Genomic DNA, 5532 nt, shown 5'->3' with positions numbered 1-5532 from the left:
TACTTGTGCTTCAGGAGGTCTCTGAAGCAGACAGGTAGAGGTAAGCTGGGGCACATATGATGACAGCTAAGTGGCCTGCCCCAGCTTCTCCAGTTTATCTCCCGAGAAAAGGGTCCTCTGGAGAGTAGGGTCATCTGTGGCTTAAATAGGCTTGGCCATTTCCAGAGGCTTGTGATTTGCCCTGCTTCGGTCCTCTACACGTGGACTGAAATACCTTCCAAGAGACAAAGGGAGGGAAACAGCAGGTCACAAACTCCTTCCCCCTGAGGGAGAACTGAACTTTGTCTTCAAGGCTATTGCCTCTGCTACACTTACCTACTATAGGCCCTACTGGCTTGCTCAGAGCCCACACATTGGAACCTCTGATGCTCTGTCACAGACCCTCACCTACCTTGCCAGTAGTGGACAGTTCCTACAAGGTCAGACTCACCTTGTGCTGGCAGAAGCCCCCCTCAGGGCTGCCATGCAGCTTTTTACTTTCTTCCTTCTCTGACGTCTCGGAGTTGGCTGCAAAGGCTGCCTGTTAGTCCAGGGGACCGAACTCCCCTGTAGGGAACCCCAACTCAGGTGGACACTTGTGGGGCATTTGTATGCTTTTGAGATCATCCCCCTACCCCCTGGATTGAGTCCTTATTGCCTATAGCAGTAACCTTGGTAACACACACATTTAGTGGCTTTTCCTTCTTCCCTGTCTCACTCTCCTTATAGCCTTATTCCTGCTTCCTGAGATCATCCCCCAAATAAACTATCTGCACCCAAGGCCTTGTCTCAGGCTTGTTTGAGGCGAGACCTAAATTGAAACATCAGCTGATGCTCTCATCCCAGCTTGGGCCAAGCCGTATGTAAACAAGTCAAGGTGCCTAGTAAAGGGAGACAGCTGCCATCCAACTCCAGCTGATGGTTGTCATGTGGACCTGCAGGCCCAGCATTGCTAGAAATCCAGGCTATAATGGGAAATCCTCTCTAAATGTTAGGAACTAATTCAAAACTAAAAACATTGCATAGTGCCCACCATATCTGCTGACCAGGTCAGGCCCATGAGCAGCCCACTTGGCATAGTATATGGGCATCAACCCCATGAACAATGGGGGGAGGAAGAATCCATTAATGGGCTAGGACCCTAAGGATGGAAAAATGGGTGAGGGAGCAAACAGGCTTCTTCCCAGATTTGAGAAGGGCCTGAAAGGGCCAGAGCCCTCAGATAACACATCAGAGCACACATTAACACACATTGTTTACTTCGTGCCCAGTTCTCAACCACAGTATCTCAATCTCACAACCTCAGGAGGCAGATATTACTTTCATTATCCTGATTTTATAGGTGAAACAAGAGCTCTCAAAGGCTGCAATTGAGCTGGGACTCAAAATGAGGTCTCTCTTCACTATTTACACATTTAGTCTCTCTGGGTTGCAATCCTTGATTCCTACAAAAGGAGCCAGGCATCGGAGATTCTAATTTTGGGTTCACTTAGGAAAATCTCCTTGCCTCATTTTACAGATAAGTCTCAAAGAGGGAAAGTTCTTTATTGAACAAAGCTAATAAAGGCAGAAGGGATGATAAAATAGGAAATCACCAGTATGCAATCCCTAATGAAGTAATAGATCAAAACTAGGCAGATCATAATTTAAGCAAAAGGCTATCAGGCACCTGATTAATAAATTAAATCAGGTCATTCCTGATGTGATGCAAAAGCAAATACCTCTTACCTGCTATGATGTATACTTGCCAAAAATATTAGAATCGGAGTCTGAATGAGCCTCTAGATCTACTAGTTTATAGGAAAAGTGGGCAATAGTGGGACATATTTAATGACACCATAGGGATATAACTAGGTGAATGCAGAATATGAGAAATTTTAGGGCAAATGACCTAGTTTTTCCAACAAATGGCAAAGAAGAAGGGGAACTACTAAGTATTTTCACAGAGACTTAAGGGACATAAACACAATGCAGTGTATGAATCTTGTTTGGATCCTGAGTTAGAGAAATCAACAAAAAGACATTCTATGATAATTGACGGGGCTCAGGACATGCTACTCCAAACTATGGCACGTTGGCTTATTGAATATTTCAAGCTGAAGAATCTGAGAAATGGCACATGCTGGAAGGACTTTCTGACCTCCCATGAAGCAGGTCATAAGACCCTCATGTGAGGGGTGCCCCCCCTATACTCAGAAGAAAGGAGCACCCTTATCTCTTAAAATGGAGCAACACTGAGAATTTGAATGAAAAGACCATGTTAAGTTTCCCCAATTTACTACACTTCGCTCATATCCTTCTGTCTGTTTTCCACTTTTCATCTAATCTCATATAAAAATACTCAGGTTTAACTGTTTCTTTGGGTCTTCATTTCTTTATGAAGGCCTCCCATGTCACATAAAACTTTTGTTAATCTGTCTTTTGGTATAGAGCCCCAGCCAAGAACCTTAAAAAGACAGGAGGAAGAAGGTATTTTACAAAAGTATTTGAAAAGATATTAGTAGATGACATTAAGTAATAATTAAGAATTACTACTGATTTTGTTAGCAATGATAATGGTGTTGTTACATATATTTTTAAGTCCTTACAGTTTTTCCGGAAGACCAAATGGAACACTTATCTTATGAAAATCTCTATACCTCAATATGAGTGTTCTGTGGAAAGGTAAGCTTTATTTCAAAGCAGCCTGAAAACAATGGTTAGGTCCACGACTACAACTGGTAGGGGGGAGCACACAGTTACACGTCCATTTGGCAGCGCCTCAGTTAGGAGGCTCGCCAATTGCTGTTGATTGCCCACCACCTAATCAGTTTCATCTTCATGTTGAAACTGAAAAGGTAGAATTGAAGATGCCCATGATATCTCTGTAATCCAAACATGCCCATTTCAGAAAAGAGAACATCTGGAGTCAACTTAATCTGCTTAATTATTAAAATAAATATTTACACTGAGAATATAGTTCATTTAGTAGCTTTCTTCACATTTTCACATTTTTAAAAGAGCCACAAGGGTTCATCCATGTTTTAAGCAGTTGAGTTGGTAAAGATCCTGTCTTTACTTCATAGGACATGGATTACACTCAATTACTCCTCATGACAAACTGAAAGATTATTCCATTGCTTTTGAAGCACTGGTTGGGTTGGCATCTGCGATGGTAGCCAAATAAATGAGATTTCTGTGTAACACATGCTGGTACCTATGGGTGAAAAAGAGGCAAAAATTAGAGGCTTTGTTTTGCTGAACATGAACAAAAGACTGGGAAGGAATTTACCCACTCTACTGGAATGGCTCATCTATTGATTGGATGATTCAACCTCATCAACCTCCTTGATTAACACCAATGAAAATACATCTAGAATCTCTCTGTTCTCACTTATCACTTTCATAGCTACCTCTCTGGGTCAAGCCACTATCCTTGCGTACACTGTTGTATTGGGCCAGTCTCCTAACTGGTCTCCCTGCTTTACCTTTGCACTCCTACTCTATTCCCCACATAGCAACCCAAGTGATTATTGTACAGTTTAAGTCAAGACTTGCCATACCTCTGATTAAAACCCTCCAAGGGCTCCCCTCTCATTCTGAGTAAAGCTGAACCCTTCTAGCCCTTCTGGCGGCCTACAAGGCTCTACATGATTGGGGCCTCTAGTTATCTCTCTGACCTCAGCTCCTACCACTTTCCCTTCACTCTCTGAGTTCTGGCTGCAGTGTCCCCTTTGCTGTGACTTGAAGATAACCAGTGTGCTCTAGCCTAGGAGGTTCTTCCACCTGATGCTGTCTCTGCCTTATATATTTATGTAGCTGGCTCCCTCACCTCTGGTGAGGACATCTGAGTAGATGTCCCACCAGAGATACCCTGTGTAAAACAGCACCCCTTCCTGCCAATTAACCTGCTTTATTCTTACTCAAAGCACTTATTAGTATGTGCCTAATTGTATGATTTCCTCCCTCTAGATTCTAGACTCTAGGATGTAAAGTCCATAAAAGCGGAGCTGGTACCTGATTTGATAAAAAGCAGAGCTGGTTTTGGTACTGATTCCCCAGTAGCTGAAACAGTGTCTGGTACTCAGTAGTAGTTATAAAATATTTGTGGAACAAAGTTAAAGAAGGAACAAGGCACTTCTATGGTATCAATATGAGCTTACAAGAGTAGTGATTCTCAATCAGGGGGTAAAATTCTCTACCTAGGAAGACAAATCAGACTGGGGGGGTGGGCAGGAAGCCCACCGAAAATTTTGGTAACTTTCTTACCCATAGGTTGAGAATCACTACACCAAAAGGAATGTTTTGCAACTGTTTTCCATATAGAAAAATGAAAGTTTACTATGAACTGCAAAAAAGCAAATTACCAGATGCCAGAACCAAATGTAAAGACTTACCCAAAGATGGATATCTCTACTATTTCATTGACCTGTTCAGTGAGGAACTATAGGTGATTTTTTCTGGGAGATGGGAAAAGGATGGTTTTCTTAAAGATGTCTTCAGTAAGAATGAAATAATGTATTTTTCTATAATAAATGGAGGATAATTCCTGGACTACATTTAGAAAAGAGACCATTTTCAAGATACGTTCATTAGATCACTCCTTTCTGCCTGTGGACACTGCCGAGTAAGCATCGTTAAAGTCTCCCCTCCCACCGCCGTCATGTCTAAGTCAGAGTCTCCCAAAGAGCCTGAACAGCTGCAGAAGCTCTTCATCAGAGGTTTGAGCTTTGAAACAACCGATGAGAGTCTGAGGAGCCATTATGAGCAATGGGGAACACTTACGGACTGTGTGGTAATGAGAGATCCAAACACCAAGCGCTCCAGAGGCTTTGGGTTTGTCACGTATGCCACTGTGGAGGAGGTGGACGCAGCCATGAATGCAAGGCCACACAAGGTGGATGGAAGAGTTGTGGAACCAAAGAGGGCTGTCTCAAGAGAAGATTCTCAAAAGACCTGGTGCCCACTTAACTGTGAAAAAGATTTTTGTCGGTGGCATTAAAGAAGACACTGAAGAACATCATCTAAGAGATTATTTTGAACAGTATGGGAAAATTGAAGTGATCGAGATGACTGACTGAGGCAGTGGCAAAAAGAGGTTTTGCTTTTGTAACATTTGATGACCATGACTCTGTAGACAAGATGGTCATTCAAAAATACCATACTGTGAATGGCCACAACTGTGAAGTAAGGAAAGCCCTATCTAAGCAAGAGATGGCTAGTGCTTCATCCAGCCAAAGAGGTCGAAGTGGTTTGGAAACTTTGGTGGTGGTCGTGGAGGTGGTTTTGGTGGGAATGACAACTTTGGTCGTGGAGGGAACTTCAGTGGTCGAGGTGGCTTTGGTGGCAGTCGAGGTGGTGGTGGATATGGTGGCCGTGGGGATGGCTATAACGGATTTGGTAATGATGGAAGCAACTTTGGGGGTGGCGGAAGCTATAATGATTTTGGCAATTACAACAATCAATCCTCAAATTTTGGACCCATGAAAGGAGGAAATTTTGGAGGCAGAAGCTCTGGCCCCTGTGGTGGTGGAGGCCAATACTTTGCCAAACCACGAAACCAAGGTGGCTATG

At 43.1% G+C, this 5532-nt stretch overlaps 1 pseudogene; it reads left to right on the top strand.

Moving 5' to 3' along the window:
• Positions 1–1690: 1690 nt before the first annotated feature.
• On the top strand, positions 1691–5526 carry LOC145720009 (heterogeneous nuclear ribonucleoprotein A1-like; annotated as a pseudogene).
• The last annotated feature ends 6 nt before the right edge of the window (positions 5527–5532 follow it).

This window comes from Leptonychotes weddellii, unplaced genomic scaffold, assembly GCF_054177405.1.
Source record: "Leptonychotes weddellii isolate Sample4059 unplaced genomic scaffold, ASM5417740v2 HiC_scaffold_9093, whole genome shotgun sequence".
NCBI lineage: Eukaryota > Metazoa > Chordata > Mammalia > Carnivora > Phocidae > Leptonychotes > Leptonychotes weddellii.
This window is presented reverse-complemented; position numbering and strand designations above follow the sequence as displayed.